We start from the raw sequence: 9,079 nt of genomic DNA, 5'->3' as shown, positions 1-9,079 counted from the left end.
AAACCTCTCAGATTGGAAGGGCAGGCAGCCAGTCCTTCTTGCTGCCAGAGTTGTAGGTGTTTTCTCTCCGTAGGGAGGACATATTCTCCCACATCAGGAGAAATCTGATCGTGTCCTTGAAGAGTAATAGAAAAAAATTCCACCCTATGTTTCACAACATACTCTAGTGAAGGCTAACATCATGTGAATTTTGGTATCGATAAGACAATCAGCACTGAGCCTGGACAGTCCTGGTATCATGAAAACCATCTGCTGAGGGCTTCGCAGATGCTGTTCCAAAACCCTCGTCAGCTTCCCACTGCCCTGCCTTGTGACAGCAGTCCTTTGGGAAAACTTCTGCTGCACTTAAGTGAAACTTGACTTGCACATTACTTGTTCAGACAAGCTATGAGTACATATGACTCATCATTTCCCTACTTTGTTTTGCCTGTTAAGCAGCCATCAGCATTTACATCACAATTGATCATAAAAGAGCAAAAACGATGTAGCAGTTCCAGCCTCACCCCTTGTGAGTTACTACAGGAAATTTGCAGTCCTCCCCCAAACTCTCCACCTTAATGTCCCCACTTTGAATATTCAATGGAGAAAATATTCTCAGAGCTCTACATTTCTTGCCTGTGACTTTTTCTCTGCTCAATGATATCCTTTCGCTTCCCACTACTTATTCTCACAGCTTTGGGGGGAACAACGAACATGATGATCTGTTGTGAAATACAGACTAGCAGGAAAAAAAAGAAGGAAAAAAAAGAAAAGAAAAAAAAAAAAGAAACTTAAGCAGCATGATCAGAAACCTCAATGCATAGGCACAAAGGTTCTTTTTTGCACCTTGGGGTTGGCCCAACCTCTACATCGCTCTGTAGCCATGTAGCACTGTGATGGCACAGCAAAATGCTGCATCCAAACAGCTTTAGCAGTTTACCTAGGTTACCTTTGTAATCCTAGGTGCATTTCACCTTGTTTTTGTCCTGTCTGCTAGAACCACCCTGCACTGTGAACTGCAAGCTACAGCACAAAAGACTGCAATAAGGCTGAAATATGCAGACAGCTTACTGTAGTTGTGACTTGGTACTGGAGCTGGCCCTGAAGAATGCCCTGCCTACCCTAGTAAGTACAGACGGCTATGCTCCCTTCTTTTGGGGAAAAAGTTTCATTAGCAAACACAATTTGAAATGATATGAGGTAGGGTATGGGAGTGAGATTTGTGACCGCAGCCACAAGGAACCCAGCAGGCACTTCATGCTGTGTAGTACAAATGGTCTGACTGCAGCAAGCTTTGCAAAAATTGTGGCTCACTTCGTCTCCTTATGTTTTCCAATACGTTTTTAAATATGTTATGATAGTTCATAGGTTTGGTTTTGTTTTGCTTTGTCTCATCTCTCTTTTTTAGGGGAAAAAAGGCACGTTCATGCTTTACAATCCCAAGGGCTCAAAGCACATTTTTCTTTTGAAGTTTCGCTTTAGAGAAGACCTTGTGTTAGGAAGACTACAGGTACTGGGATTTTAAGGCACATAATATACAGGACTTGAGCGCTACATAGCCTGGGCACGTGTGCCTCAGCTTCTTCCTGTCCCATGGTACCTGCACATTAGCAATAGCTGGATGGAGAAATACATGCACAACTGCACCCATGCAATTGGAACATTGCACTTGATTTTTCTGAAAGCAGCCAATTTGTCAAGGAACCCAGGAGAAGCAGACAAAGTGGAAGCATCTTGCAATAAGCAGCAGCTGGGGAGGGAAGGAGAAATTCCAATCACGAATGAGAAAGCCCAGCAGCAGCTTCACTTTCTGATGACGGCAAGTTCCTCTTAAGGAACTTCTTTCTCCTTGTGTGGGGAAAGCACAAGAGAAAGATTAGAAGGGGCAGAAGGTATCAAACCTGGAAGAAGATGAACAGATGTCATGGAAAGTGATGATGTTTGCAAAGTGTGTGGTTTTATTAATGATGTTAACTGAAGCCAGGTATGAAGCAGGATTTAGGCACAATACCAGCCCTGCTTACGCTATGGATTATGTTGTAGTCCATGTCCATTTTAGAACTATGACTTAGCAAACTTCGCTTGATGGCTACCTAGTTTTGGAGGCACCTCTCTCAGTAGGCTCCTAGGTCTGTCCATGTCCACCTCCTCCTGCCTTCCGCCCTGGCCATGATCAAGCACTCCTCACTCCAAGCATGGTATCCCCTCAGAGTACTGACCGCCATCTCATGCTTGTGCTACAGCAAAACTTAAGGTTCACTGAACCTTAAGAGAGGTGCAAATGAACTTTTAAGAGCCTAATCTTGACTTTGGTGAGCAGCAGAATACTGGTGACGTTGTGGTTCTGCTGATGTGTTAATGTAATTGTTTTCCTAATTACACAAAAACAGTTAATTACATAAGCAAATGAGGCAATTAACTCATTTTCCATCACAAATTATCATTGGATCAACTGGGTATCTTTTAGATAAAAACCACATAAAAAAAGGGAAAAAAAAGGATGTTTTTGCGTGGGGAACATTTTAATATTCCATCCCTGGTTTTGCTTCCTTTTTCTTTTTCTGAACAGCAGAAATTCAGCGTTTTCTTTTGCTTTAAATAATCCTTCTCGCTGTTGGGACAACTCCCTTATAAGGCCAATTTTTGCTCAGTGGGAATGTTGACTGCATTTATAAACACCCACTTCCTAGGTTTTATAATAGTAACAGCAACATAACCTGAACTATAGTTTCAGCAACATGCAGCAAACGCATTCAGACTAAGGCTAGCTGACCAGCTTTTTTGGAAAGTCTTGAGAGGTGTTGGCTACGCCACTATGGTTCTATTTTCTCTGCTCACAAAGTCACATCCTTGAAAACCTCCTTTCTTACTCCACGTTTCTTTGAAGGCAGAAGTGGGCACTTCTTCCAGTTCCAAGATTGACAGTGAGAGCACTTTGGATGGTGCAGCAAACACTGAAGCAGGAAAATGCCCCCTCCTTTAAAACCTTGGAATTTTAGGTGGGTGCAAACTGTGATCATGGAGTTCTGAGTTTCCAAGAACTACAGCAAAGAGCGGATTTCACCATATGCATTATCTTGCTCAGAATAACCCCTGTAACTCCAGGGAAGGTTGCAAAATAAACTAACAAACATCAAAAAACCCTAACAACTGCCTTCCCTAGTGTTACTTATTGTAATCAGGTTAATTAGCTTGGTACATTGGAAAAAGATCTGATGTAATAGAATAAGAATTTCTACTTCAGAACTACACACTGTGGTCAAAAAAAAAAAAACCTCCAAAAGGATCAGACATATGAAGTGCAACCTCCAGAAGTACCACTGACTTCTAGATGTATCCTGCACTAACACGCCACCAGCACTGAGCCAGGGAACAACACTGGTGTCTGACCCTTAATAGCCTCACTGCTAACTGCAGATACCTCCACCTTTCCAGCCATGCAGGTTTGAAATTGTTACCTTCTATTTAAGCTACTGCCCATGTGTTTGTGCCACCTCAGTATTTTGCATCGCGCCTACCCTTCGCCTAGAGCAGGATGTGTAACTTCAGTGCAGCACCAGCCAAACAGATCCTAAGGGCCTGATGCTGAACTTGTTCAGGTGGTCATAAATTAGGAACGACTCCACAGCTGGTGGTGACACAGAAATGCACAAGCCTGGACTTGGGTTCCTCATACCTATTGCATTGTTTCTAAGAAGACGGCCAGGGGGCTAAAAGCAAAATGATCCGCTCCCACTCTCCTGAGGAAAAAAAAAAAAAAAAGTCAAAACAAAACCCCAACACAAGGAAACACATCAAAAATGTGTAGAGATGGTGGTGATGGGGAAATTCTTGCTGAAAACAAAACATTTCTGTGCCAAATGAGTTGTCATGGATTTACTATAACATTCCCACAAAGAGAAACAGAATTTTCTTTATTGTGAAATCTTAGTTGTGAGCCTTGCTGCTCCTGGGAAAAGTCATATGTCAGAATAGAACAGTGTTTCCAAATATGACTAGTCTGAGCAGATAAACAATGAATGTCAACACAGCATTCAAGGAAGTCTGTATCTGTGGTTAAATCCCTTTCTGAGGGACCTTATATTCTTGTTCTAGTAGTACTGCGTATCATGAATACCTGTATAGGTGCTTGCTTTTGTACAACAGACCCCATTAAACTGGGGTCACAGTAATCTGCAGTCAAGGTATCAGCTGCATACGAGAACATCCTGCAGAACCATCTGCTATGTTCAAAGCTTTCTTTATATCAATTTTTTTTCAACACTGTAGTGCACAAGGAACTTGCAAAATAATTATTCTCGTTCATTTAGTTCTTTTAATTGACTCCAAACCTGACGAATTTTCAGGTTCAATCTCTTGTACCTCCCAGATGTCGAGGGACGGGCATACTCCCACTTCACTACTCCCTGCCCAGTACAATCAAAGTTCGGAGGACCATGTGGAAGCAGAAGAAAGGTCCCAGTCCTAAGCACTTTATTTTTAAATACTGGGACCAAGCTCACCTGGTCACCCTACAGAGGTAAAAACAAAATGTGCTATGAGGAGGAGGGGAGTCACTGAGAGCAAAATGCCATTGCAACTATCCTGCTCCTATGGCTTCTAGAGCCAACAACTCTTTAACACAACATTCCTGGCAGTCCTGGGGAGCAGGTTTTCTGCCTCAAGCCAACCTCTGTTTCAGTCACGTGTGCTTTGACCACCAAACCACAGTTATGTTTTTACTCTTTGGATATATGAACTTATATTTCTTTGAGACAGAGCAACACCACTTTAATAAAGGAAAGCATCCTGCTGCTACTAAGCAGTATAAAACAGGGGTCAGGGCAATCTGCAGGTAATGCAAAAAGGAAACTGAATTTGGGTCTCCCACTTCCTTGAGTTGTACTCAAATTCATATAGGCAGTAGCATTAAGGTACTGTTCTATTCAGTATCCAAAGCTTTCCAAAACTCAGATCCTTTCCTCGTCCTCCTCCCAACTTCTTTTTATTATAAACAACAAACTCACTTTCACTTCTCTACATATTTTGTCAAAGTGCCTTCCTTCCCTCAGGGCTGAGAAGCCACTGAAGAGACCCAGCATTTTGTATACTTCCATTCAAACCTGATTTTCACATGGGGACAAGGAAAAGGCTAGCCCTTCATTTCACTATGCCTCAATTCCCCAGCCACAAAAGAGGGATGTTACAAAGCAGATGAAGATACCACACACTTAGAACACATATTCTAGACAGCAACTTTCTTTTGTGGTCCCACAACACAGCAGAAGCTTGGATCCAAGAGAGCACATTAAATCACGCTGTCCTTGTTAGGAGAGAACTGAAGGGAGTTTGGCCACTGGGAAGGTTTTGTTTTTTGTAACACTATTAAACACAAAGAAACCCAGAAGCTTGGCAGCCTATCCCACCATGTAAATCCATGTCTTTCTACATTACTAGGAAGTTCACTTGAGGTTAAAATCCTCTATGAAAATTTGGCTTATGAAATAACTTTTAATCACTACCCAAAGTCCTTTTTTCATCCTTACCCACTGTAGGTGATAAAAAAAAAAGGGGGGGGGGGATACTATCAGCCTTTGAGAAAGGCAAAAAAAGTTTCAGGGCAGACTGCTTGCATGACCAGTAGGTTATACAGTGCATGACTGACGCCTTTTATTGTTCAGGGAACTCCAGAGACTTCCATGTTGCTGTCACATAGAGCAACCACCCTAGGATTTTAGTTTTATTTTTTCTTACTGTGTGAAGTAAGCTGCAGGCTGTTAACCAAGCGTAATTGAATATCCATGCTAGTTTGGTTTAACAACTTAACATGCTTTAGTATAAAAGCCAATAGCTCCATTTACTAAGAAAGAAAACTCTAAAGACAGCCCAAAATGTATGATACAGAACTAGCATAAGCTACGCTGATAGCTGAGAACAGCTAAATATCTATCAGTAGAAAAAATTAACGCCTCTCAGGAAGCTGTCAGACCCAGGTTTAACTGGCAGAAAGGATTGAGAACCTTCAGCAAAGTGCACAGATAGGCTATTCAACAACCCGTGTAACTTTCTTTCACACCTCTCTCTCAGTATACATATGTATAGGAAAGTAAATAGAGGGAGACATCAGAAATAGTTGTCACAACTCCTAATCCTACAGTCAATGAATCAGCTTTGCAGTAACCATGACAAACACCACCACTGTGCTTTGCAGTAGTTGCCTAGGCTTACCAAAGTAGACAAAAGGCAGTGGTGGGGTCTGTTTACTTTTACATTCTTTTTTTTTTTGCTTGTTGAAAGGCTGCAGCTACAGAGCTGAGGTATTCTTGACTGTGCTGCTGTGGTTTTCATGTCTTTTACGTGGACATTTTGGAAAGAATGCAATCATGCAGTTATCTCAGTGCTCTATGCAAGCCTACAAGACAGACTTCTTTATGCTTCTATCAGCCAAGTGATCTTCATGGAACAGAGAAGATACACTCAAGGAAAGTAACAGCAACTCCTGGTCTCAGCAGAGATGTCATCCAGTTCAACTCTTGGTACTGTTCCAAAAATAGGTACAGCTCATCTGTCTATTCTATATGAACAACTAGGGAACAAGTATAGGCGTACCAAGGAAGGAAAATACCCAAACTGCCTCATATAGCAAATACATCAAGCTGAACAGTATATTGAATTTCCTGAGATGTGTAAAGGAAGGAATAGATCCCTTTTACCACAGAAAGGATCTAAAGAAATTGAAAGTTTCTCATAACTACTCTTCATCAACCTGTTCCCGTGCATCTCCCCACTCCCTATAAGCCTCAGCATCTATGCCCATTCAGGCACTGGTTGGCCAGCCCTGGGGCACAGGAAAACTACCCTACCTAGTCATTCAGCCCACCTCTCTACATTCTAAACAAATCAAAGCTTTAAAAAGAGGCACCACCACGATGAAAAAAATGTTATAGGTGAGTCCCTTGCAATTTACTTCTCTTTCCAGAATTAGTGTTTAAGTGTTTGAGAAGATGCTGCTTTCTTGTAGCTAAAAAAGAGAGATTCACCACATTAGTGATTCTGCAAATGCCTTCAGATGGGAGAATTAACACCTACTGCAGGCAACATGATTGACTTGAATTACAGCACCACTACCTTTCAGGAGCTTGACAGACACTAATTTTGGAAAGGTGTTTTGCATGGAAGAGTGGCATTCAAAGTAAATGGAAGATTTAGTGTGTGCGGGTGTTACTTAGCAACCTACAGAACAAAACTTTAGGAGTAGCTAGGAAAAAATACTAACTTAAAAGGATAAAGTTGTTTAATAGACAGGAGCAGCAACCATGCTGCAGAGCCTTTTGAAATGAAACTCACTACTGTATGCATGGACAGCAAACATCATACTAGCCATGTAACTGTGTGCCACTTTCTTAAACTTAAGAGCAGTTTTCTCATCTTCCTTAAGCTTCCACTAGAGTACGTATACTGTTAAGACAATATGCCTGGTGAGGAATCCCAGTGATACCTACACCACTGGAAAAGTACTTCCTCAGGCTAAAGGAAAGAAAAGGTGGCTGCTAGAGGGTTTCTAAGAGATTGCTCTACAACTCTGTGCCTTCCTATTTTCATAAACGTAAAATCCCCATTTTCATAAATGACTTGAATGTGGGACTAGAAGGTACTTTGCGTAAGTTTGCAGATGATGCTAAATTGAGGGGAGTTGTTGACTCCATCAAGGAGTGAGAGGCCTTGCAGAGAAATCTTGACAAATTAAGAGAGCTGGACAGTCACCAACCACATGAGGTTTAACAAGAGCAAGTGCCAGATTCTGCACCTGGGGAGGGACAATCACAGCTGTATGTACAGACTGTGGGAAGAGAGGAGAGCAGCCCCACAGAAAGGGAGCTGGGGGTTCTGGTCAATTGCACAATTTCATACTAAGTTTTTTCTAAATAAGAAAACTATACTTTGATTTTGTTACTGCAGTAGAAGCTTAATCAGTCTTTTTTTTTTTTTTAAGAACCTTACAGAATATATTTGTCACTACCATGTATTAGTATGGCACCACATGCTTTTAAGTGGATCAAGGTCATACTAGATGCGTCCTTCGAATCTTGATTTGCACAGAAAGAATATGCATAGCTAAGAAAATAGTTCTTCAAGAGTTTAAAGGTATTCTTCACAGAACAGAGAAATAGTAAGCAGTGAGTTTTCCTAGTAGTTATCTAGAGCTAGAAAGTAAAAGTATTGTTCTTCCTAGTATCAAGATTTAAAGAGATATGAAGTCAAGACAGGAAGAAATATCAGAGTGGGAAGGTACTACATGAACTGAGAGGCAGCAGAAAATACAAGGTGAAAGTACTGCAAATTTCTGACTTATTTTTCCAGCAAACATATCCAACTGGCACTTAATTCTTATCTGCTTAGTGAATTGTACAGGAAAAAAAGTCAACCCTGAATTCTAAACTCTAAGCTCTGCCTTTTGGATACAGCTGAGTCATCCAGTAATTATCACCATTTGCTGCCCTGACCTGGCTTCAGAGATGGACAGCTCTAAACTCATCTCATAGTCTCCCCCCAGAAACAGAGCACATGCTAGTCAGTCTACACCTGTGGTGACTACAGGCCTTGCACTTGTGAACATCACAGTGCAAGAGCATCATACAAATATGGCCAACATTACCATTGGAAGTGAAAGCTCAAAGAAAATAGAAACTCAAACCAAATGCCTGAGAAGTGGTATGTCACAGGACCTGGTTTCTTCCATTGAAGTTAAAAGAACCTCAAGCTGCTGTGAGAAGTTTAATCAGGAGTAGTAATGGTACCCTCATATGGAGAGAGGGAGGGATAAGCATTCATGCCAGTTCCACCAAATTCCATGTAGAATAGAAGGAGGAACAAAGAACTATAATAAATAAACAGCATGGTAAAATGAGTAACCATAAAATGGTTAACCATTTTTACATGCTTCCATTAGCTATAATGGACACTGAAAATAACTAAAGAGCCTCAGAATAAGGTAGCAGTTTTTCTTTGTTTTAAAAGGTGCCTGTATATAAAAGCAAGTAGCATGACAGAAAAATAAAGAGGAACCAGAAGTACCTGCCCACAAAGGGGATTTCAACATTTTAAGTTTAACTGAAACGCA

This window comes from Anser cygnoides, chromosome 1 (assembly GCF_040182565.1).
Source record: "Anser cygnoides isolate HZ-2024a breed goose chromosome 1, Taihu_goose_T2T_genome, whole genome shotgun sequence".
Taxonomy (NCBI): Eukaryota; Metazoa; Chordata; class Aves; order Anseriformes; family Anatidae; genus Anser; species Anser cygnoides.
Note: the sequence above shows the minus strand (reverse complement) of the source record.